General features: G+C 35.8%; 1 long non-coding RNA gene across 1 annotated transcript in view; it reads left to right on the top strand.

Annotated features, from left to right (window-relative positions):
- The first annotated feature begins 2872 nt into the window (after nucleotides 1–2872).
- The window catches only part of LOC145253280 (uncharacterized), a 74422-nt gene continuing 49825 nt past the window's right edge, over nucleotides 2873–27469 (top strand). Inside the window, exon 1 of the long non-coding RNA XR_013863754.1 lies at nucleotides 2873–3155. This is a non-coding gene — a long non-coding RNA (uncharacterized LOC145253280). The remainder of the gene's footprint in view (nucleotides 3156–27469) is intronic.

Genomic DNA, 27469 nt, shown 5'->3' with positions numbered 1-27469 from the left:
TTGCCACATATCCAGCTATAGCCGTCTGCTGCTCCCATTTTTTACTAGGATACACTCGTGGCTACAGGTTGCACATTTTATCCATTTTGTCATTAGTTTCCTCGGTTGACAAAAATCTATTATGACGGTATCTGGAGCTGTTGTGCCAAGATGTTCAAATTCATTTTTCTTGTTAGATGTTCTCTACTCATCCTGCCGCATGTAAGAAACGGTGGATTTGTTTCCTCTTCCAATTAGTATCCAACTTTGCGTCTGCTGCTTAGGCCGTCGAATTGAAACTCAGCGCACGTCGTTGCCATTGGCTGATCGCTATGCTACGTCAGATAGCAGTTTCGCCTTGTGTTCGGGAAACGCCGAGCCGGACGTCTGGTTCAAATGTGGCAAGAATACTTATTTTTAATTTCTGTTTTCCTAAACACCGTGAAAATCATATAAATCGACAAGGATCGGAACATAAATTAATGATATTTCATTTCATGATTAAATTATATTTTAATACACAAACACATTTGTGAAAGTAATCCCTCACCTAAAACATTCCGATGAGTGGGTGACAATAGATGAGATCATTTAATATTATTCTATTTCAGTTTATATATAGATCAGATTTTCTTAAATCCCTCGGGGAAAAATAGAGAAATTAATCAATTATTTCAGTTTGGAGAAAATTTAAGAAATCGCGTCATTTTAATTGTTTACATAAAAATACGTAAAAATAATCTTGGAGTCTATTTTTCTTGTTTTTAACTTTTGGGAGAATATTTTGAAAGTAACCTGTTTTACGACGTCTAAAATCACGCGAGTTGTATAAATACCTCATCTTAACAATACATCAATAATTACGATGAATCAGTTGTATTAAGCAAATTGTTACTATTATTATTTGCTATGGGTATCGAAAACATTTTCACTGACCATACCTATTTGAAAGTATATATATAAAGTGACGATTTTGATCCTCATAGTGGTTTTACGCTTAATAAATACATATTCATTAGAAAAAAACATCAACTTTGTCATGAATCACGACTGAAAGGACTCTAATATAGTAAACAACATTCTAAAGCGTTATTTTGGTTGGAAACTTTATGTTACAATAGTAAGGAAATATATCTTTGAAATTATTGTATATATTTCTTTATTTCCTTGTTTTGTTGTACTTGATAAACTTATATTCATATTTTGTTAGCATCAGGAGCAATTATAATTTGCATTACAACAAACTGTGCAACGGTTTCGATATGTATGATTCAGTTTCCACTTACTTAAAGTCTAATATCTCAGCTCCCGGTCAGCAAATATACTGAAACTAAACGCTGGCCGAATTATTCACTTTAGGTTCAAATTATCCATTAGTACGTAAGAAAGTCGAAGTGAATCGTAAGCAATGTAAAAAGACGACGAGAATGTTGGTCCAACTTTATTTTACCTAATAAGTAATTGAATCACAATGGGAAAAGATACGGCGAATTGCATCGTAGATAAACGCCAAAAATCACTTCAAAACGAATGAACTTACGTCCTATTTCAAAATGAGGTTGTTCCTATCGTAGTGGTGGGAAATCATTGTAGTCTCCTCTTCCATAATTCATAACATGGTGGTCGCTTCCGTGTTCAATCGACTCTGAAGATATAGAAAGCTGATTGTCCGTCGATGGACACCTTAGATTAACGCCCCTAGCCCCATACGCCTTCTCCCGGAAAGTAGATTCTTGCTTACCACTTCGCGAATACTTTGTCGGTTCTTTGATGCCGTACAGGAAATGCGCAAATTTATCACCGTTATTAATATAGGATGCTTTCTTGAAGTTCCAAGTAAGCCATGATATTCTTTCTTCGGCAAAAGTTTCATCCCGCCATAACTCAACCAGCCGTCGGCAAACCTCACCACTGCAGCATCTTTTGAAATGTTGCACCATCTCATCGTCTATCCGTTTGTATTTCGCAGCATTTTTCTGAACTTTATGCAGTAATTGTATCGTCTTTGTCTTTATATTCAATAAGATAAAGTGTTTAGCTAAATCCAATATAGCTGAGGATTTTTCAGCTTTTGCAGCTACGAGAGATATACAGTTAGCCAGAATAGAATCTTGTCCTTCCCAATTCATTTTAGCCAACTGATAGTCTTTGAGAGCATGCCAAAACAGTTGTTTTCGTTTTATAAGATTTGAGTGTCTTATATCCTGCAAAGATTCTTGCAATTTCCGAACTTGTTCTTTGATCTCGTCATCATCTTTATTTGTCCGTGTAGGCAAAGATGTATTTTGAGAGATTGGATAAACAAAAGATGTATCAGTATGTTGCAATCTTTCGGCGCTTTTTGTTATATTGTTTTCGTTAAAATGTTTGTCAAATCCATGTTCCCGACGGGGTCTTTGACATAAACCACCAGACCGACTACAAGCCTGAACATTTGGGGTAACTAATGACCCTGTGACTCCTGCGAGCGCATCTCTGTTTTCCATGGTCCCTGTATAGAGATGGTGGACATCGTACGGGTCCTTCGTCTCAATATCTGCAGTAATATTTTCAGACACTATGGCTGAGTCGACACATTCGATCGTGAATTGGTCACTAGCACTGTCGCTAAAATCGGATGAGCTGGTTGATGGTGAGACAGTGAAAACCATGCAGTCATGATCCTCAGATTCTGCTCCTTCCATTACGCTGCTCTTCTTTCTTGGGCAACGAATGTTGTTATGCAAGGTTTGTCGAATAATAACCTTGCCGAAAATATATTTTATGTTCTACCTATGACGTCATTACATGCAATGACATCAGTAGCGATGTAAACGTTTTAAACATTATTTCTATTTTAATCATTTTTTTCTATTTTTGATTATCGGTTATTCTTTGCCCATTTTATAATAAACTATGCATGTATTTTTATTTATTTGTTTTTTTATAAAGAAACGAAGACTACATAAGTAAAGGTTCAGCAATGGGTCTGTCATTAGCATTCTTTATTTCTGCATTTTTTTTATTAAAAGTCCATGGCTTAAACTTAAAAAAAGGCATCTATTCAGACATATAGAACGACGTTGATCTTAGTATATACAGGGTGTATTACATTACGATTTCAGAGGAAAACTAATTTTGTGACGTCATTACGGAAATACTATGTCAACAACTGGTGGCAGGTACTTATCAGAAAGGTAAGTATAAATATATTGTCACCCACAAAAAGAAATTCTGTTAAGGAATGTTGCATGTGTACTAGTATGACAGCCTTTACTGTAACTCCGATGAAGGCTTACTGACTCAAGTTTTAATGAAAACTGGATCGCAAATATATGATTATAGCTACCTGTCATCAAAACTGAGGCTAGTCCGTAAAGCCTGTTCTTTTAATGTTGATTTTTAAGGTTATTTTTCTGTGAATTTATGAGACCTCATTCGTGGCAGACAAATATTGTTGTTCTCATCTGAAGTATTTCTTATTTAATAGGCGTAAACACTTATAACGGTGCAAAGGCCACTGGAAAATAAGAGTTCATGCGTGCCCAGTTGGCAATGAGACAACAACGCGGTGATGTGTAATAATCGTAGAATTTCCGCACAGACCGATTATTTGAGATGAGAGAATAACATATTTGTTCAGGATAGACTTGAAAGCAACAATGTTATAGTCAGCTGGGAAGGAGCCCCGCTTTATGTTTTTTCGCAGAAGTATAGTTAAAAAAACTTTGCTTGCAGAAGTTTAGTTCAGGATTTGGTACAGCGAAATATATATATAAATAATTTGCAGCGTATTTAGCAAGATAGAGTCAGTTAAATGTTCTTACATTTAAAGAAGAGTATGTACAACACATTCCCGACATTGTTTTTTTATAAATTGCATACCTCTACCTGCTATTCTTCCATGTTTGATTTGTATGCGTTTCCTTTGATGAATATAACTGTCATCGTGATCAGGGTTTAGTTTTTCTTGTTGTGAGGGGAAACCCGGAGCATGCAAAACGTACTGCGATCAGCATGATTAAAAATCAGATCATTAGAATAACTGGTACGTATGAACAATTTTTACCAGACGTAACAAACTGACAGCTCGGTTTTTCTCCGATAATGGCGTCTACCACCGGCTCCTATCGAGCGCCCCCGATTATTAAAGCGTAACCACGTTACTCCATGAAAATACTGAGAAAAACATGTAAATACCAGGAAACCACCAGAAAAATATTTAACGAAAATAAATAAGAAACAACGACCGAACGTAACATTTTCTGTTTTCTTCTTGAAACAAATCTTTTAAATGAAAAAAAAAATAAACAGGTATGCTGTATTTCTCTACACAGATTTATTTTAACAGTATTAATACGTGAACAAATTGATTGATGTGTTTTTCATATTTTTAACAAAGCTTTTAAAAATCATGTTTTATGTGTTTTTCATAATTTTTCAATGGTTTATTTATTTTTGTATCTAATATAAAGTAAAATTGTTTTTGTTTTTATGTTTTCCTTTTCATGTACAAGTCTTATTCGTGTAGGGTGGTGTTTTTTGTCCAATAAAATTAGAGTAAGAAAGCCGAAATATCCCCTCACGATTAGGTAGATTTTTTACGGTCGCATCAGACGATGTGAAAATGGCATGAGAAAAGACAGCGGATACGGAGGAAACTTTGCCAACCCTAACAGCTAACTTTCCGATATATGGTTTAAGATCTAGACAAAAAGATCATAACCAAATTTCTTTCTCCATATAAACTCGAAGGGATAACAGTCGAGAAGCTCCCAGGTGGCCCCATCAATTTTTTTCCAATATTTTGCTCGAAGATTGTCAGATTACAGACAAACCCCAGCGCATGACGTCATGTTCCGAGCTAAGCCGAGCGGACGGTTAGTTACGTTTGGTTCGAATTCTACACAAATACAGGATAACTGATCAAATATTACACAAATATTGTCAGCATGAATTGCTTGAATATTAGACCGAAATAATCAATGGAAATAGTTTGGTGAATGACAAATTTTATAAAGTTTTGTGACAGTGCACTGGGGGGACCACCCAAATATTTACCTTTAACAAGTCGCTGTTTTTTTTTACTATCCAACTGTTTGCAGTTCCAGTCGGGTCTGCTGCTTAAAAAACATTTAATAGTGTCGCGGACTAGAATTATGAGTAAAACGGACACATGCATTAGCCCACGGTTACGAGTATAGTAATGTCTGCCCGCCACTTTTTTCTTGCCTGTCGTCTGGTGAAGTTGGTGCGCATGCGCAGAAATTGTCATTGATTGTAGCAGACGATTTCTTTTTCTTCAGTTTCAGCATTTACTGCAAGCAAAAAACCACGCGAAATTAAATTCTAAAAAAAAATTTTTCTTACTCATTTCTGTCCAAAAAAAAATGTGTTTTTTATACATTTATCTCTTTATGCACGTATTTCTTTCCATTTTTTGTTTTTTATATTTCTGTAAAAAGTTATTTTAACATTTTCTTCAAGTGCCAAAAAAAGATGAATAGCAATACTGCGATTCCTGCTACGGTTGTAGCAACAAATATTTCGACACAGTAAAGGCATTTCACAAAGAGAAGACACGAGCAGGCGATTTTTGCGAAAACATGGTGTTTTGCCGACAAGCTTTACCTGTCCACAATGCAAAAATGAGTGTTCGTTTCTAGAGGGTAAACGAATATGGAGATGAACGCACTACACACAAGTGGGAAAATCAAAAAAAAAAAAAAGAAAATATTGCGGTTTCACTGTCGCCGAAACTACAGGAACATTCATCGCTCGGATGCCAGCATGGAAAGTAATAATGTTTGGCAATCATTTTTTAAGCACTATGTGGAATCATCGGATAGTACGCGAAAATCTGGACATTTCGCACCACTCCTCAGTTGATTGCACGTCCTTCTCTTTCGAGGTCTGTGGGGACTGCCTTAACAACCAGGAACCCATTGGAGGCGACGGGATAGCTGTTGAAATCGACAAAACCCTTATCGTGTGCCGAAAGTATAATAGAGGAGGGATGGCTAGTCAGATATGGCTTTTCGGCGGAATTGAAAGATTTTCAAAAAGCAGTTTCATCGCCGCGTTGACTGGCCCAGATGAAAAATGGGACGCCAAAACTCTGATTCCGTTGGTGCGCAAGTTAATCCTTCCGGGCTCAATAATTTTCAGTGATTTTTGGGAGGCATGTACTTGCCTTGGCCGGCATTTTCCACACTACGCTATAAACTACTCAGAAAATGTTATGGACTCTCAGGCTCCCAGCATCAACACCCAAAATGTAGAACGAATGTGGTTAGACTTAAAACAGTGGATTAAGCGGGCTGGTATTCGAGCAGAGTTCATGCAGCAATACCTAGCCAGGTATTTATTTATAAGGAGTGAGACAGACACGACGAAACTTTTGCATATTTTTTTACAGGCTGCTGCATTGTACAGACACAAGTTGGAACTTGGGGCGATTTCTTGTTAAAAAAAAATCCTTCCCTGAAATAAAAACAATAAACCTTCGTTAAAAAAATAATATTAACCTCAACTTTTTCTTCCTTGTTAAGAACAAAACATTTTCTTTCTGTGTTAAAAAAGAAAAAAGGGGGGTATTAACACAGACCCTTTCTTGGATGAAAAAAAAAATGTTCGCTTGTCTTCGTTTTATTCGGGGATAGATCATGCACAGTGTGTTACCGGCTGTCTTGCATGGCAAGAAACATGGTGGTCATTAAACTATTACCCGAAAGCATTGTTTTTTTTTCGTGTTATTATTGTACATAATTCTAGTCTGCGACACTATTAAATGTTTTTTTAAGCAGCAGACCCGACTGGAGCTGTAAACAGTTTGGATATTAAAAAGACAACGACTTCTTAAAGGTAAATATTCGGGTGGTCCTCCAATGCACTTTCCCCTAACCTAAAGTTTATACAACGGGGCACGTGTGCCCTTTTATCACAACCCCTTTTCTGAACGGTAGCTATATATATATATATATATATATATATATATATATATATCAGAGGAAACATACTTTAATTTAAATACCAAAAAAACAAAAAAAAAGCGGGCAGGTGAAATTATTAAAATTTCCTTAAGGCCTTATTGTCTGACCCTCTAAGAGGAAACGTCAGAATGATAAATTAAAAACTAAGAAACGAATGAGGAAAGAAGGGAATTTGGTTTCAGTTGGAAGACCAGTGAGAAAAAAATCTCACTGTTCAGGTGGTTTTAAATCAATAAATATCTCCAACTGATGTTTCAAAATCTTTTGTCTACACAGGCTAGGTCGAGTTATTAATGACTAACGCCTCAATGATATTGAGATGATAGTTCGACCTCGCACTGTATAAAACAGAAAACCACCCATCGGAATATTGATCAGAACACTTATTTATACTCATCAGGTGATTACCAATGGCGGACTCATGAGCTTGGGAGTGTCCGGATGTTCTCGAAACCTGGTGTAGTCGAATATCCCGAGGGATATGTTGGGATATTCTCATTTCTAATATTTGGGATGTTTTGCCAACGTAGTCAACTCCACACGGACAAACAAATTTATAAACAACAGAATTCTTTTGAATGGTTGGCAAAACATCTTTACGAAAAGAAGAGAAAAAGGTTCGAGTTGTGTAAACTACTCTAAGCATAGTAGCTGGAAAACAACGTTGAGTTAGCAGAAGAAATCCTTTTAACAATATGAAGGCAAACAGGACCTAACCATGGTAATTTTAAATAAATGGGACAACGTGATGGACCAATACGTTTAACACTATTAAATGTAGCAAGTTTACGTTCAATAGTAGCTCTTATTATATTTATGGGATATCCATTGCTAAGAAAAATATTTGTGATTTCACCAAGTTCCGTTTCAAGACGGTTTGGTGAACAAATCATAAGTGCACGATGTGTAAGAGCGCTAATGAGGTTTATTTTTCTAGACTGAGGGGCAAAGGAAAACCAATTAAGATAGAGTCCTGTAAATGTAGGTTTTCTGTATATAGAGGTCTCAAACGTAGAACCAACTTTAGAAACACGAACATCGAGGAATGCGAGAGAGCCACAGTCCTCGACCTCCATAGTAAATTGTAACGATGGATGCAAGTTGCAAAGAAGACGGAGAAACTGTTCAGCTTCACTCCGTGAGGGAAAGCATGCAAAAGTGTCATCAACGTAGCGTGTATAGAATGTTGGCTTAGTAATTTTGGAAAATAATTCGTTTTCCAAAAATCCAACGAAAATGTTGGCTAGCGACGAACCAAGAGGGCTACCCATAGATATCCCATCAATTTGCCGGTACATAATGTTGTTGAAACTGAAGGAGAGTGATTTAGTAGCAAGTTCCATCAGTTCAACGAAAATTCGTTCAGGAAATTGTGGAGATTTTGAGGGGCCACGGTATAGATAGTCAGCACAAATACCAATGGTTTCATCCAAAGGTATATTAGTAAAAATACTATTAATGTCAAAGGAAGCCAAGAACTCGGTATTTTTAGATAAAGATAATTTTTGTATATGAGACACGAATTGAAAAGAATCCGAGATACAATGGACCGAATAAAAAGAAAGCACAGGTTTAAGAAGATTAACCAACCATTTCCCAAGTTCGTGTTGTGCAGAACCCAACATAGATAAAATGGGTCGCAGAGGAATGTTAGGTTTATGAACCTTGGGTAAACTGTACATTCTAGGCCTTTGAGAGCCAATGGGTCGGATTCTATCATAAATCTCCTTAGAAATAAACCCGCTTTTATAAAGTTGAAGAAATCTTTTCTGGATTTTTATTTCCATACGAAAAGTGTCATCATGGCTTAAATCACCCAACCGGAGAAATTTATTTTTATCGTCCAAGATTTGTAACATTTTGGAGATATAATCCGTTTTGTTAAGTATAACAACGCCCGATCCTTTATCCGGGCGAGAAAGATAAATGTCGGAATTAGACCTAATTAATTTTGCCGCTTCAAAATGATTTTTTTGCCAAACAAACTCACTAGATTTAGTATTTATGGCAGAAAACCTCCGACCTAATTCGCCCAACTGAATTTTAACACTAGTTACTTCATCAGTAGAGATAGGCGAATGGTGTTTTAATTGAGTATATAATAATTCAATTTCACTTAATATTGAAATTTTATCAACATAAAGGGGAGGAATGCAAAATTGTAAGCCAGCAGATAAAACAAATTCTTCCGTATTGGACAAAACATAAGAAGAATAATTAAATATATGTTCATCCAAATTTGTTATAATCCCAAACTTCTTAGTAATTAAATTTTTTAAATATTTATCATAAGAAGAAGTACATTTATTACGGGTAAAATCGTGGCCTTCGTTATAAAGATGGCCGGCCAGCTGAAAAAATGACGTCATCGCCGAGGTCCCAACAAGCAAGATATGTGGAACTCTTAGACTGTCAATAATGAACAGTAATTTTTACAGACAGCGTTACAAAACTTCAAAATTGGATTAAAATAAAGAAATAAAGAAAGAACACGATGATTTATACTGAAACTCATCTAATATTAATAATAAAAAAATAATAAAACTCAAGTTGTTTGTTTAAGTATTATTAGCAATTGAATATTTCGTTGTATTATAGATTTTAAAGATTAGAATGCGTTCTTTAATTACTTTTAAATTACATTTTAAAAAGTGAAGGAACACGATTTGATTTGAAATAAACTTGAAGCTTATTTAATATAATTAAATGAAAATTATGCATGTAAGATTATGAATATTTGAAGCAGAACACAAGCAAAACATTTGATATGAGTTAAGACAATAAACAAATATTAAAATTAAACTTTTTTTAAATCGAAATGAATATTTTTTAATCAAAATGAACAATATTTTTTTTAATCAAAATGAATATTTTTTAATCAAAATGAATATTTTTTAATCAAAATGAACCACAATTTTTTTTCAAAATCAAAAACAATAATTCTAATAAATTCATAAAATATGGTACAGTAAAAAAATAATAAACCTAAAGAAAAACTCATGTTTCTTATTTAAGATTATTTCACCACATAACAAAAATAACATGCAAAATCATTTTTTTATATCCATATTTTCAGTTTGTTAATATACGTGGGTTTGTATTACTGTACACATAGATTCGAAAAAGTTGTCAAAAAACAAATATATAACAAATAAATGTTATCAAAGGCAAGATAAGTTACTTTTCTACCAAACTGGATATATTTTTCGTGTTTTTATTTAATATAACATGTTTATTCAGCTCGAAAAACATACAGTGTTTACCGATGTATTCGAAAATTCCAGATGGCGTCTGATTCTCTATTTAACCCGGTAAGTTTGGGAAAAGGTGTTATAAATACAAAACCGGATAAAATACTGTTAAAAACTCGCTCAATATATGTTACCGTGACATAGGTTAACATATATTCGGCGGGTTTTTAATAGCATGCTGTATAGTTTTTTTTATTTATAACACCTTCTCCTAAACTTACCGTGTTAGAGAGAATCAGACGCCATCTTGAATTTTCGAATACATCGGTAAACACTGTATGTTTTTCGAGCTGAATAAACATGTTACATTGAATAAAAACACAAAAATATTTGGTAGAAAAGTAACTTATCTTGCCTTTGATAACATTTATTTGTTATATATTTGTTTTTTGATAACTTTTTCGAATCTATGTGTACAGTAATACAAACCCAATTACGTTAATGAAATGAAATGAAAAGACCACGAGTGAACGCGCGTTTTTTTTTAGTTTAGTTTCATATGTATATATATATATATATATATATATATATATATATATATATATATAATATATATATATATATATATATATATATATATATATATATATAAGTATTTTTAAATTTTATCTTTCTAGCTTTAAAAAAAGTGTAAAAATTTTATCAGCCGGCATAATTTATTTTTAAATATTGAAAAATTTCAGGAAAATTAATTTTTGCTAGATTTTTAAAACATGTGTGTCAATAGCTTAAAAAAATCGTCTCTTCAATAGAACGTGTTTTAAAGAGTCGAAGTTGTCTCGCATTTTCATTAGTTTTGTATGCTGTAAAAATTTTTTTTTTAATATTAGCAATTTATTTGAAGCTTCTTTTGAATGGTAAAAGATTTAGGATGATAATATTGAATTAAATTATAGTTACATCGTGTTAAATACATAGGGAGCACGTTAAAACTTACTTTGCTGAATGGAGATGATGTAAAATCTTTTTTTTTTTTTTTACTGCATTATAATTCTTTATCTTTCGGAAATGAAAATACTGTCACTTTTTGGTCCTTTACGATAATTTCCTCAGCAATTTGGAACGATGCACCGTGAAGGCATTTTAATAAAAAAAAACAAATATTACACTGACTTCAAGACGTTACGAGTGCCTACCGGTGACTACCGGTGTCACCGGTAAGGACTATCCGTGATGACGTCAGCAGATTAAATTATTTTTGCCCACCGGCCATCTTGTCTTTTAAGACTGTCTTGGTAAAATTATCGCCATTGGATAAAAACTTGGAAAAACGGAGTTTATCAAAGAAAGATAGTTCTTTCCAAACCATGGCCCAAAGTAAAATGTGTTTACTACGTAACGAATTATATGTATCGGAATTAAATAGGATTTCATCTTGTAGGAAAACACGTTGAACTGCCAATGTATTTCTACATTTAATTTTAGAAATACGATGACAGATATAACCGGGAGCTACATGATTTAGGCGGCAAGATTTAAAAAATTCCATCCCACACTTCAAAACGATTAACTTATTTTTAATACGTATAACTTTGTTTAACGTTTTGATAAATTGTGAGCTGTACAGACCTCGAAAATATGTAAGTAAATTCTTGGTACAGCAAAATGGAAGGAGAAATTTCAGAGGAAACATAATTTAATTTAAATACAAAAAAAAAACAAAAAAAAACGGGCAGGTGAAATTATTAAAATTTCCTTAAGGCCTCATCGTCTGACCCTCTAATAGATAGATAGAATGAACCACTATACCCAACTATGAGAGCATCATAGAGATCAGATTATATTGGGGCACCATATTCGTAAGCTCCATGTAGGAGTAAAAATCGCTTTAAAAATAGTAGCAGCTAATAATAGTACTGCATGTATCGCATATATATTACAGTTGCCACTTACGTGGACAATATGCACATCAACGATTTGGACATTTCTTCATTCATTATATATGACGTCACACTTCTTTTGTCAACTACTGTTCATCGTTTTTGACGCCATTTATTTTTAATATGCGCATGAATTTAGTCTAATTGCTATAGTAATAAAATGACATCGATTCACTATTCTCCATACAGTTTAATTTAGAAAACACTCGGAAGTATATTACAAGGTAACATCGTCGGTGGCTATTTGGATTCGAGGGGAATTTTTCTTAATACGTTAGAGCTGAGTAAGACGGCACTTAAGCCTTTCTCTCATTCTTTACCGGCTGTCTGCATTGTCCTTGGATTCGAACGTCCTTCAGTTGTTCACACATCTAATATTCTTACATCTTTGAAAGAGAAAACCCCGTATGTTTACAGACAAGTCAGCATCTAATAGACAAAGTAGGATTTTGGTGAATGCAATATATTGCAAGTCATAGTTATGCCGAAAGGATAGAATGTTTTAGACTGACGCCAGTGTCGGGCTTGGGGATTTCCGGTTACCAACATACTAGGCAGGGATTTCATCACGATTTAGTCAATGATACAACCTAGTATACCCTTGGCAAACGGAGGAATAATCGAAAGAAGTGACACATTCTCCGATGAGTTTTAGGCAAGACCAAAGTTGTTTCAACAACCTTGTATAGTGTACGGCTTGAACAATTATCAAGAAACCAATATCATTTTATGAGTTACGGACAAAAAATAAATGAGTGAGGGCTCGCGCTGAAAAACTAATGAACAAAAACAATTGTTCAGGGCATTTTCGTTTGCATAAATAAGATAAGCAAAAGTTCGGCTATAATTCGTCACTGTCAACTTTCTCTCTAAATTTCAGCACGTATTCTCCACACTGCCTCTGCCAATCGGCATTTTATTAGAAAACTGACCCTATTCCATTCTCATACGTGTGCAGTCGAAGATGAGATCTCGTGAGATTCCACGAGACTAAACCTTATAAATCCATTGCTGCCATCTTTAATATATCTCTCTCTCAGATCCCATCCGAAGGTAAGTTGTATAACCGCAAAATACACACACCTGCTTTACCCTTGCGACCGCAAAATACACACACCTGCTTTACCCTTGCGATGGTCTCCTTCACTGTGCAAACAAACAGGTCGCCGGCTTTGTCATCATCCCAGCCTTTGCTGACTGCGCTCGCCCTCCTTTTTATGATGTATGTTGCCACACGATTCCAGACACACACTGGTAGGCGCCCCACAAGTTTTCCACACAGGGAGAATACTGCTCGCCTCGTGAAGACATCGGGAAATTTCACGATCTGCAATTCCGCGCCTCCATTTAAAAGTCTCTCGCTCCTGTTGAACGTTCAAAACAGGGACGCCGTTCAACAAGCATTCTGGGCCCTTGCACGTCAAACCAAATTCAGCTAGTTTGAACCTTACACGTGCCGAGTACACAATGTCTTAATTCACATATATGTCATCAAAGTACGCTGATGTCCCATCTTTTATTTTTTTCTTCCTGTGACAACACAGATTTAATGATGGTCTTCATTATTTGGGGTGTCATGTTCAGCCCGAAGCCTAGTATAGTAAGGCTATACCTCCTGCCAGCAAACACCACCGTCTGAAATGGCCACATTGTTTCACTGATTCGGACCTGCAGGTATGCTTTTCTTAGATCCAGCAGGGACACATTGGAACCCTGCTGGCGCCACTCTCGTAACTTGCTGGCGCAAACGTCAGCATCTGCCGTAAACGCATCAACATGCGCGTTCAGTTCGCGATAGTCCATCACTGGCCTCACCTTTGCTTTATTGTGCTGAGCGACGGCAATCAGCGGAATCAGCTTGGGAGGTCCAGGTTGCTCATAGGAGTAAGGCATAAAACAGCCATCCTTTATCCAATCACGAAGTTCCTCTTCGTATGCAGGCCTCATTTAGTCGGGCACATGGTACTATGTTACCTCATTTCGCAGTTTGGTTGGTTCCTGGTTTTCCGACCACTTCCACGCAGTTGTCCAAGCCTTCTGCTGCTGGTCAAATTCGACAATAAAGTTTGGATGATCAATCTTCAAAGTAGCGCACACTTTAACCTGCTCCTGAAACTGTACCGCCCCCGTCTGCGTTATGTGAGCGCCACCTAGGGCTCTGATGGTATCATAGCCTAGAAGCAGTCAAAACTCAGCGGTTTTACGAGTACTACCAGCGCTTCGACGTTAACCGAATTTCTAGTTTTAGTGCGAATGCTAAGGGCGCCCGCTCCACAATATATCCGGGTCGCTCTATTGAGGGTGCTTACTCTAGAAGTCTTCTTCTTCCAAGTTCGACAGAGGTCCGCACTCACTATGGTGCGAGAGCAGCAAGAGTCGAGGAATGCTGGGCACAATTTCTCATTGACATAGACCTGAATTGTTGGAAGCACCTCGTCTAATTTCTGTTTGGAGAAGAGTTCGACGCTGGCAGCTTGTCCCCGACCCGTTTTCCGAACAATCCCGGGCCATATGACCAGTATTATTACATCGGTAGCAGCGAATAGCTGTTAGTCGCCGCCGCCAGTTCCTCGGAATGTTGTCCTGGCACTTGGCCCTATAACAAATGATTTACCACGCCGGCCGGCCCCCTGAGACGGTCTATCATCACGTGATACGGACTGTGCATCAACGACTACCGGTTCTCTCATCTCATAACTATTCTTCATCACGGTCCCGGCCCGGTCTACCAGGTCATTAAGCAACAATGAAGCTATGCTTGAGCTAGATCGTAGGAGTTGCTTTGCTCCGGTTGGGAGCCCTGCCAAAAATTTGCATGCCAAGGCCTGCTCAGGCAGTCCATAAAACAACACCGTCAACTGCGTCATCTTGACCAAATAAACGTCGACAGTTTCGCCGGCATGCAAGGTTCTTGCCTCAAATTCCTCCCAAGCAGTGGCGGGATCGATAGCTAACGCCTTGTATAACGCCGCCTTGATCCTTTCATAATTCTGTTTTTCCTCAGGACTAAGCTGTTGATATACCGCGAAAGCGCCGCCGGACAGACATAGAGGAACCACGTGTTTAATGCTTTTCACACTAGACAACAGACAATGCAGTTCCACCGTCTCCACCCAGTCAATTACCGCGGTCGAACCGTCGAATTCCAGTATTAATTTAAGGTCGAACTTCCCCCATTGCGCCGAAATAGCTTGCAGTTAAATCGGCTGGTAAACAGCAAAACAAAATAAAATAAATATGATAAGCAAAAATTCAGCTAAAATTCATCACTGGCAACTATCTCTCTAAACTTCCAGCACGTGTTCTCCACACTGCCTCTGCCAATAGGCATTTTATTAGAAAACTTACCCTAAACCATTTGCATACGTGTGCAGTGAAAGATGAGATCTCGTGAGATTCCACGAGACTATACCTTATAAATCCATTGCTGCCATCTTTAATTTCTCTCTCTCAGATCCCATCTGAAGGTAAGTAGTATAACCACACAATACACACACACACGCGGGCGCTTTCTTCTTTGATTAATACATTCAACTGTACAATTTCTCATACAAGAATTTTATAAACTTAAGATTTTTTAAAATAAAATAAGATGCAAAACTTTCTCAAGAAACAATAACAGATAAAGAAAATATACAAGAGGCACTATTCAAATGGATTCTACTTTGCGTCCAAATTGTATTCGCAGAATAATTGTTTAGACTATTGTTTCATTTTTGTACAGACCTGTATGCATTGCGAATATTTCAATTATGTTTTCTAATAACAGATGGATTAAAAGAATAGTGTTTGTCCGATTAAACATTTAATTCATAATAACTTAAACACATTACTTTAATTTACACAGCTTTCCGGACAAAGCAAAACTTGTATGTGTAGCAAACCTTGAATGTCTGCAAAAACAACAGAAAAAAGTATTTAAAATATCTACAAAATTTGAAAACAATTTACGATTCGTACTTACTCGTTGACAATTTCAGAGAATGATGGCAACTATAAAAAATAACTACCGAATATAAATCTAAAAGTTTTGCGTTAAAACTATAACTACATAAATATACAGAAGAATTAATAACATATATAAGTGAAAGAACCGATAGATTACCAAATAAACACTCACCTTTAAAAAGCTGATCTTCAAAGTTATTTGGATCTATTTTGAAGGAATATAACATTTAAAATTGTTACAGAAAATTTACATTGACCGCCATTTGTTTTTCACGTCAGACACTGAAAAACTACGCATGCGCAAAATAAAATTTTGAAAATGTGAGTAGGATTGTTTTTAGAGTTAGATTAAGGTTGTGGTAAAAGTTTGGGTATGGTTTAAAAAGAAAATCGAAAATCCAGTTGTTCTGCGCAAAAAAATTGTAAAACAAAGTGTTTTGACAAACAGCGAAATAATACTTTGAAAACTAAATAATTAATAAAATATTGCTTTTTAACGAAACACTAGAGAATGTAACAGCATAATAAAAATGAAATGCAAAATATAGTCAAAGAATTCTTATGATTGTTGTTCTTTCTTCTGACGTATGACTTTGTAGCTGACTATAGTGCATGCACATTTGGCGAGTGTTTAAAGTCCAAATAAAATGGCGAATATTGAAAATTATTAGTGAATACATTTGTTGATAAAGATTCCCATATCATAAAAAATATTTGTCTGCGATAATTGTAAATGCGAAACACATTTAAAATACCTAAAAAAAAAAAAAACGTCAAAGGTCAGTATTTAGTTGTTAGAGAAAGGCATTTTGACTATCAAGAAAATTATTCGCCCCTATATTATTTCAAATATTAAATCTTTTCATCCATACAGATACAGGATTAACGATGCCGCATTTGTTGTATACCGTGATCAATAAACTCATTATAAAACTGCATTGCATTCTTTGGTGAAGCTTAATCTATTTATTATTAAAAGACAAGCTGAAGGGTCCGGCGTGGCGTGGTTGTATTTGATATATTTGAATATTCTGTCCTCATAAATGAGTATCTGATTTCTGGCAAAAGAATAATTGTCAAAAAATATCTGTAAGAAATTTTAAAATAATGTTTATTTTCAAAGCCTGTAAATCAATATTTTGATTCCGCTTGTCATAAAATACGTTTAAATATATTGAAAACCATAGAGATATTCGTATTAATAAATACAGAGACATGGTAGTAAAAGTTTTTTTTTAAATGCCTTACTACCATCAGAAGACACACACACACACACACACACACATACATATATATATATATATATATATATATATATATATATATATATATATATATATATATATATAGCCAGATGTAAAAGCTCCATAAAACCAAATAGGAAATAGAGCTTATAATATGAGCAAACAGGTAAATAAATATGTTAAAAAAACTTTTGAAATGAGTTAAAAAAATATTTTATCTGAAAAGGAAACACTAGATAATAGTTTCGAAGAAATACTTTCCTTCTCATCAGAGGGTAAGAATTAGCAAAATGCGGGATCGGATTTTGCATGCAGAAGTATTTGATGTTGTTTGATCAAATACTTCTGCATGAAAAATCCGATCCCGCATTTTGATAATCCCTACCCTCTGATGAGAGGGAAAGTATCTCTTCGAAACTCCGCGGATTAAGGACTATCCATTTATCTTGTGTTTCCTTTTCAGATTAAATATGTTTTTAACCGATTTCAAAGTGTTTTTTTAACATATTTTATTAACTGTTTGCTCATATATATGTGTGTGTGTGTGTGCGTGTGTGTGCGTGGGTATATATATGCATGTCTTCTTATATGTAATGTAACGTCCGAAAATCTTATTTATGAATAAAGCCTCACACATTCGGAAACGTTAGAATTTGTGATTAAATTAATATTTATTTAACTAATCGGTTAAAGAATAAAGAAGATATATAGATATGTATTCGTACACTTGAGTTAACGTCCGAAATTGTAATATCTTTAAAAAAAAAAAAGAAACCAACGTCTGAAATTCTTAGTACTATACGCACTTAGGATTTAGATTATAAAAACATGATTTTTAAAAACTTTTCACGTGGGGATTCATTTTTTTATTATAATGTTGTACTAAATTGAACACAACATTAAAAGCCACGATAAAAAATGGCGATTTTCTCATGTGACCAGACGTAAGGTGATTTTTTTACATAGGCGTCACCACTTATCAAGACCTTAAGGTCAGTTGAGGATAAAGGTTAAAGAGTGTACAGTAGAAATTGGGAAATATAATAATCGTTAGTAATAGAAATTTGGTGAATTTGTGAACTGATATGGAACGACTCATCAAAAACTTGTTTACGTTAGACTTGAACACAACCATATCGTAATCAGCTGGGGAGCAGGAAAACGGAAGACAATTCCATAGGTGTGTAGTTCTAATAAAGAAGCTTTGCTCATGGAATCTACGTTTAGGTTTAGGTACAGATTAAAAGTGGAGGAAATTATTGATAGTGAATTCTGCTAGATGAGTGTTACTTTTTTTTAATTCAATTTTCACCGCAAACAAGGCACAGTGCCACTTTGAAGCAGGGGGCTACTATCAGGGACTTAATTAGCGGGGTCATTATGAAGGCTGATGAGGAGAAAGATGTTTGTTAACATTACACTGTAACTTCTGCATATCAGAGCAGTTGGGAAAGCAGAATCCCGGAAGGGAGTTCCAAAGACCAGCAGTTCTGGGGAAGAAACTATTGGAGTAAAAGGCTTTCTTGCATCTAGGGATCGCTACTGTAAAGGGATGAGACTTAGTAACTTGTCGAGTTTGTCGGGGTAGTTACGTCGGGGAGGTACAAGTGTTTGCAGTTCGTCAGAGCATTCACCATTAAAATATTTATAGAACAGGCAGAGGGATGCAACATCTCGTCGATGGGACAGAGGCTGAAGCCTAGATGACAGTTCAGGACCTATCAGGTTGGCGACTCTCTTTTGAACCCTGTCCAGGAACGAGAGACAAGCAGCAGATGCACCAGCCCAGATGTGACAACAGTACTCCTAGCATGGACGAATGGTGGCCTTATAGAGGTACATGATACTTTCAGGCGTAAGTAGTTTTCTAGCACGGTAGAGGGAGCCAACCTTCCTTGCAGCAGCCTTGGCAATGCTCTCAATGTATCTATTCCAGTTCATATTCCCTGTAAACGTTAGGCCGAGGAGTACTTTCAGGCTATGTGTTCTTGGCCATTGCTATTGGTGGTAGAGAAGGTATCTTGTAGTTATTGAAGGAAACAAGCTTAGTCTTAGCAGCATTGAATGTGACCATCCATTTTTGTCCCCATTCCACTACAGATTGGAGGTCATCCTCTAGTATTTCTGCCATTTCCTTGGATATGTGTTCATTTGGTTTCCCCTCATATCTGTTATAAAGAGTGGTGTCATCGGCAAATATACCCATCTCCGAAACAATTTTATCAGGGAGGTCATTTATGAATATCAGGAATAATAGAGGTCTAAGGATAGACCCCTGAGGTACTCCCGCATTTATCTCATATTGTTTAGATGTACGACCGTCGAGGACAACTTTGATATTTCTATTACTTAAGAAGGATTTAATTACATTATGAATTCTTCTAGTGATTCCATATAATCTAATTTTCCGTAGAAGACCATCGTGCCATACCCTGTCTAAAGCCTTAGATATATCAAAGGCTACCGCTCTACCCTCCCCTGTCTTGTCCAATGAACGGTATATACGTTCAGAAACTACAGTTAAGATATATGCTGTTGAACGGGCTTGCCTGAATCCATATTGTTTGTCAGTCAGTAGTTTAGCAGCTGTTAGGTGCTGGACTAGGGTTTGATTAACTAAGGACTCAAATATTTTGGCGAAAAGCGGGAAGGGGCTAATGGGGCGATAATTTAGTGAGTCAGTTCTTTCACCAGAATTCTTGAAGAACGCTATCACAGAGGCGGTTTTCCAGCAGACGGGAACGCAAGATTCGTTAAAGCATTTATTGTAAAGTTTAGAGAGAACTGGTGCAACCTCGGCAAAGCATTTTTTTAATAGCACAGCCGGGATGAGATCTGGTCCACATGCTTTTGAGGTGTTTAGGTTTTTTATAATTACATGTACCTGAGAAGAGGCGATTTTCAAATCGTCTAGTGTGGCGTCTGTTCGCAGAGGAAAATCAGGGAGGGAGTGGTGTATCGAGTTCAGTGTAGAGTTTGAGGCAAACTGACTGCCAAGCAGATTAGCCTTTTCAGTTGCCGTGCAAGCAACCTCATGATTGTTTGATAGTGGGGGAATAGTTGGCTGTCCATTATTTACTACGCTGTTGTAGATTTTCCAAAAATCACGGGTTCCTAATTTCTGTGCTTCGATGCGTTTTCTGGTGGTTTCAGAGTAATCTGTCTTAGCTGTCTCTATCACTCTCTTACAATTTTTTCTAGCTTCCCAAACTTCTGTTTATTTGAGCTGGACTTATGCCGGTTGAATCTGCGGAACGCATGCTGCCTTTGACAAATGGCAGCTGTACAAGCAGAAGTAAACCATTGGGGAGAGTGGGGCTTGCTATAGAATTTCCGTGCGGGAACATGTGCTTCAATTGCAATTTTGAACTAATCAGTTGTCTCATTTGCACACTGTTCCGCTGGAAGAGTAAAGATATTTTGCCATGGGGCATCTCTGATTAGGGACCTGATGGCTTCCAAATCAGCCTTTTTGTAATACCTCGTTGTTTTGAATAGTGGGTCTTCCGTTTTAGGGCGAGAATTTAGGGTGATTTCTACCATTATCACAGCGTGATCAGCATTCTCGAGTGGGCTGTAGGCATTTGTTGTACAGTCATCGGGATCAGTTGTCAGAAAGAGATCTAGAAGTGAGGCATGTTGATATTGCTTGTCTGGGAAACATGTCGGAAATGTAACCAACTGAGATAGGGAATAGGATATAGAGAAGCTATGTGTTGTGCTACCAGCTACGTCTGTGTGATTAGAGAATCCTAGCCAGTTACTGTGGTGGACATTGAAGTCACCAAATACATGTATGTGTGCGCTAGTATCGAGGGAGAGTGCTATATCTATGCTGTCTGAGACTTTGTTTATTAGGGTACAGTCTTGGTTTTATGGAGAGCGATAGAGAAAATACAAGTAGCTAATATTGTGTTGCATATTTAGTCTGAAGCACATAAACGCCTGGTCTTCTGATTCTAGTTTTATTTCTCTAGTTAGGGGGAGGGTGTTACGAATATAGACTCCAAGCCCATGCATATGTCTGTCCGAGTCCTTACGGTAGAGTGGGAGATAACCGGCATGTTAAAGTGGTTAGAGGGAATTGAGGAGTGAAGGTTAGTTTCACTTTATGCTAAGATATCCGGGGTGTTTACAAAGAGAAATGACTCAACATCATCTAAGTTAGTTCTAAGCCCGCGGATATTAGTAAATGCAAGTCTCAAGGGAGGAGACAGGTTGGTTATCTTTGAGTTTGGTCCTGGTTTAAACTTGTTAAAGTTTGGCGAGGGGGGAACCACAGATGGGAGCCCAGCAATGCACTTGCCATGAAAATAACCATAAAACAGAGACAAACTCGCAACATTCCATTTTAGGAGTAGTGGCGATGTAAAAAAAAAGTATATATATATATATATATGTAGTTTTTTTGTTTTATTTTTGGTAATTTCCTTTGGATTAATGTAAATTTTCAAGTCAGGCAGGATTCTCTCAAGTGAGAGGGGATGCTTTCAAGCGGGACAATTTTAGAGATAGATATATAGATAGATGGATAGATAGAAGGATAGATGAGAGAGCGAAAAGTGGTTGATACATACGTGAGAGAGGGATGACGGATGTGGGAAGAGGGCGGTAAAGAAATTTCCACGTTAAAAAAGGACCCTGGTGTCAAACTCTGTCCCGTGGACAGACATGGTAAATAGGAAAACTTTCTATTTCATCCTCTCTGTTATAACCTATAACTTCTGTTCACATGCAATTTTTTCATCGTTGCCACAAATTCCGCGTTCAACTTAGTACAACGTTATAATTGGAATCTGAACCCCCGGTGAAAATTTATGGAAGGATTTTGTTCAGTTTTTGTTATCTAAAACATAAGTCTTAAGTCGATGGTATTAGCCGGAAAAAGCTAAAAAAAAAAAAGAAAAAACTGCAAATTGTTAAATTTAGAAGGGGCAATCTTGCTAATGTCACCCCTTCTTTCTTCAAAAAAAGTATGTTTACTTTTTTTAATCTTAAATTGTAAGGTAAAAGTACATCTTTTTTTCCAAAATTCTTTACAGTAATTTTTTTTCTGGAGGTGAACAGATTTAAAAAAATGATTTTTTAGAAAATATGTTAAATTTATTTAGTAAAATCTTCATTTGTCAGATGCAACACAGGAACAAAATTCTAAACTTTAATTAAGTTTTTTTTTTACGGCTGTTTATTGCCGGTCGAATAACTCTCTAGAGATGGAGATATTTCCTACGAAATCTTTACTCCGGTCGACTGTAGACCGGCCATCGACAGCAAAGATAGAGCATATGGGGTAAAGGAAATGAAGGTAGCTTCCCAACCGATTAAATAAAAAAAAGTTTCAAACTCGCCAAAAAGTGCCACTGTAGCAAGACTGGAGTTTGGGTACCAAAATAATCTCGAACCCTCTATCACGTAAAAGAGACTGAATTCCTGTAGTCACCGTTACATTACTATGAAAACAATGTAAACATTTTTTTGTAATTTTCAACAAGGAATACAATTTTATATCAATAGAAATAGAAAATTATCAACATGTAAAAAAATTAATAAATAGAACTTTATAGATTTAAGCATGTAAGAAACTTCTTAAATTTAATTCAAAATAAAATCACGTGATTAGTATTAAATTGATTGTTATTAAATCACGTGAGTAGTTATAAGTGATACAAATTAATATTAAACGCGAATTCTTTTGCGATTTATTAATTTTTACGTGCATTCACTTTTACAACTATGCCCACCACTTTTAATATAAAAATTATATTGGATTATATCCGAAAAACTACTTATTTGTCGAAAATTAAAATGATATAATCGTTTTAAGCATACGAGAAAACCTTTTAACGGTCGTCATTTTAAATGAAAATGGTAAGGTGGGAACCAAGTAAAAGTTTATTGGTTAAAATTATAAAATGGTCCGTAGTTATGTATTTTATGTACCGAGTTGAAAAAAAACTTTATTATCTTGAAAGCCACTATTTAAATGGGGAGAGGAGGGTTTTTTGTAACTCTCAGTGCTTCCTCCTTAAGATTTAACAATAAAAAGATATGGTGAAACATTAATTTTACCCGAAAAACTATTTTAAAATAGCGCGGTTCCAAGAATACATAAGCGCCAGACTTCTATGTTCATTGTTTAAAATAAAAAATAAAAAATAAAGTTATGTTTATATTGTTTAAAAATATAAAAGTTTTATATTGTTTAAAATTATATTTTAAAAAATTCTATTTATATTGCTTAAAACTTTTTTAAATTCTATTTAAAATAAGTAAAAAGGGTTTGTTCTTTTTAACTAGTTTAAAATGAAACAAAAGTTATGTATTTAATTTTTATGTTTTTTCTTAATTATTTTCAGTTTGTCTATTTTTGAAAAATAAGTTTTGCTTATTTAAAACTGATAACTTCTGATATATCGATATCAATGTTTGTATATTGTTGGCATAGTAACATTACGGAGTTTCTTTTTTATGTGATAGAGTGTTCAAAAAGATTTTATGTGATAGAGTGTTCAATTTTTTTTTATGTGATAGAGTGTTCGAAATTATTTTGCTACATAATCTGCAGTCTTGCCGATAATGTCAGACACGGGAATGAATTTAGTCATTTTAGAAAAAGAAATTAAAATACCGAGGAAGACAATCTCATATTGCAAGAAGAAACAGTTATAAAAACAAATGAGGTTCAAGAATTGTAAAACATTTCTGAATCGAAGAGCGCCAATCTCTTGAATCAAAAAAACAATAAAGAAAGAAACCGAAAAAATACCCCCGCATCACCCAAATAATAAAAACATTATAATAGAAACATTGATTTAAAGTTTCAACATTAAAAACATTCGGCTTAAACTGATGATTGCCAATCGCGCCAGATCCATGCTTGACAGGAAGCGGATTACTGCAAGTCTAACTCATGCGTATCAACAAAAATATCGACTACGGAGGATAAACATTTTACCTATAAATTAGCCGATGTCTGTGCGCAATATGCATGCATATAAAGAAATATATTACTCGCTATAAACCATTCTTGGTGCATGAATTTTATTTCCTGAGAATTTAAGTGGTATATGACTAGTAGTTTAAGAGTTTACCTGTTGGAAATTTCACACGCATACATCTACTGTTTTATTTATATAGAGAAAAGAGAAGATTAACTCAGCTTTGTATATTTTTGTTATATTATATCCAGATCAAACAACGATTTACCCAAACGATCCATTATTTTATTTTAATAGATTGCCTGACATAAACCTCTCTGCCTAGAATTGTTGTATCTGTAAATAAAACATGCTTGTTTACAGGGGAATCAACATCTGATTAATTTATATTTAAAATATGTCTGGCGTTTATTTGCAGATCAAGATAAGCGAGAGAGAGAGAAAGAGAGAAAGGGAGAAAGAAAGGATAGATGGCGAGTGAAATATATAGAAATAGACATAGAGGTTTACGGTTTCAGAACAATTGTAAATTATATAGGAATACAGAAAATAAATAGTCTATTTAAATTTCGGCTGAAAATATGCAATTGCCTGTAACAAAACCACTTTCAGGATTTTCTCTTCCTTCTAACTATCTATCTATTTCTCTTTCTATCTATATATGCATCTATCGATCGATCGATCGATCGAGCTATCTATCTGTTCTTACATAAAAGAACGTGTGTATTTATCTGCGCGAGAATTTATTTCTGATATACTCGAAAATATGCTGGACCGATTTTTATGAAATTTCACACGGAGGTACAATATGTGATCATTAGTGTTCTTAAATAGGTTTTGTATCGAAAATTCTTAGATAACTATGAATAATCGATAATAGAAATACTCCTATCAAAAACGAAACAGGCGATTTTCAAAGGTAACACTTCACACAGCCTTACATCACAATCACATTTCAGAAATGTTATTACCATACAAGCCGTAAAATCAACAGTAGGTTCTTTGATATGAGAGTGGTGCGTCCGTTTCTGTTTAAAGCGTAATTGCACCATGATAATTGCTGTTTAATTTTCAACTTTAATGTAATCAATTATAGATAAAAATACTTTTATATAATCAACACTAGGTTCTCTACAGTGCAAAATAGACTACAATGTATTGTGTACTAAATAACTGCGTGGAGGCAGATAAAACGTCCTATCGGTGAACCGCTATGGCTTTCAAATATAGCAAGCAATCGATCAATTTGATAGAAAAATGGGCGATTTTATCATCCTTCTGTTTTAATTAAATGCTTCATAATTTAGTTTTCCTTGAAAATAGATATTATATCGTAAATTATGACGTCATTAACGTTACACGTGAAAAATGAGATAACGACTTTCAGTACAATAATAGGCAGGTGATATTAGACTGAATGTCTTACACTTATCTGCTTATCCTTCAGCTAACATTAACGTATGTGGAGACTTCAATGTTCACAACGTCGAATGGTTGACCCACTCAAACAAGACCGATGATGAGGGTAGGTTCTGTCATGATTTTTCCATTGTCTATGACCTCACTCAGATTGTTCATGGACCCACCCGTGTGCCCGACAATGACGGCCAATATGCGAGCCTATTCTCACAACTTGCCCTGAACTATGTTCACTTTCTGTCCTGTCTCCTCTGGGATCTTCCGACAACTCTGTTGTATCAATTAAGACAAAAGTTAAATGTAATAAGTCCCCAGACGTACCTCTCCATCGTACAGCATATCGATACACTAAGGCTGACTGGGATAGCTTCCGTACATTTATATCGGATCTACCTCTGCGTTCCATGTTTAAAAAGGATGTCCTCTATAGTATCAGACCTGACCGAATGGTTAATTGTAGGTATAGACCGTTTCATACCCTCGAAAAAGTTCCAGCAAAAACCTAACAGCCAGCCATGGTCCTCTCCAGAATGTGCTGCTGCCGTTGCGCACAGAAATCACTTTTTCCACGTCTTCCAACGTAATAGATGTATTGAAACTAAATCCGCTTTCAGGACTGCCAGCAACTATTATAAGAAAGTAATAAAGAACACAAGAGAGTTTTATGCTCAATCCGTTAAGTCCAAAGTAGCTGAGCAGCGGCTTGGTTCCCACCAGTTTTGGCAAATAGCAAACAGAATCCTGAACAGAAGCGTGTGCTCTATCCCAACTATTATCAATGGACCTGAGGTAATCTCGTCAGCATCAGACAAAGCCAACCTCTTTACCAATAACTTTGCAGCTAATTCTACCCTTTGCCACCAAGGCTGCCAAGCCCCAATATTTCCTCCTGCATTAGAAAACACGCTATGTGATATACGTATATCTGTACGTGATGTTGCCAAGTTAATCCAAATCCTTGATTCCGTAAAACAACTGGCCCTGACGGTATTCCAATGATAGTACTCAAAAAACTTACACCTGAACTAGCGCCCATATTTACAAAATTGTTTAAACGTTGTCTTAAGGAGAATAGTTTCCCATCACCCTGGAAAATTTCATCAGTATGCCCTGTATTTAAGAATTCAGGTGATCGCTCATCCCCCTCTCAGTACAGGCCAATAAGTCTTCTGTACGTCATGTGTAAGTTGCTGGAATCTGTGTTAAATAGAGAAGTAATCAACCACCTCAACGAAAATAACCTTCTTAGTGACACTCAATATGGTTTCCGTTCTGCTAGATCTACAGCAGATGTGCTTACAGTTATATCTCATAGGATTAGCAAATCTCTCAACGGAGGCTACCTTTCTAGGGCAACTGCTCTTGACATATCTAAGGCTTTTGATAGGGTATGCCATAAAGGTTTACTTTACAAGATCTCTAGCTATGGTATAGCTGGAAATGTCTTCTCAATTATTAAATCATTTCTTTCTGATAGGTTCATAAGAGTAGTAGTTGAGGGGCAAAAATCAGAAGCTCACAGTATTAATGCTGGTGTCCCTCAGGGGTCCATCCTGGGCCCAACTCTTTTCCTGATCTACATTAATGATCTTCCAAATCACATCCTTACATGATATGCAGACATTTATGCTGACGACACTACCATTTATGGTAGCGCATCTAAGACAGTAAACGACAAAGTTCTCTCCGATTCTCTCTCCTCTGATCTTGAGCACGTAGTACAATGGAAAAAGGAGTGGCTGGTTACTTTTAATGCCTCTAAAACCAAGCTTCTCTCTTTACATCATCAACATTCTTACCCACATCTGGCATCAATTGAAATGAATAGTTCTCGTCTTC

The sequence above is a fragment of the Euprymna scolopes genome, chromosome 3 (genome assembly GCF_053919585.1).
Source record: "Euprymna scolopes isolate OS-2025 chromosome 3, ASM5391958v1, whole genome shotgun sequence".
Taxonomy (NCBI): domain Eukaryota; kingdom Metazoa; phylum Mollusca; class Cephalopoda; order Sepiida; family Sepiolidae; genus Euprymna; species Euprymna scolopes.
This window is presented reverse-complemented; position numbering and strand designations above follow the sequence as displayed.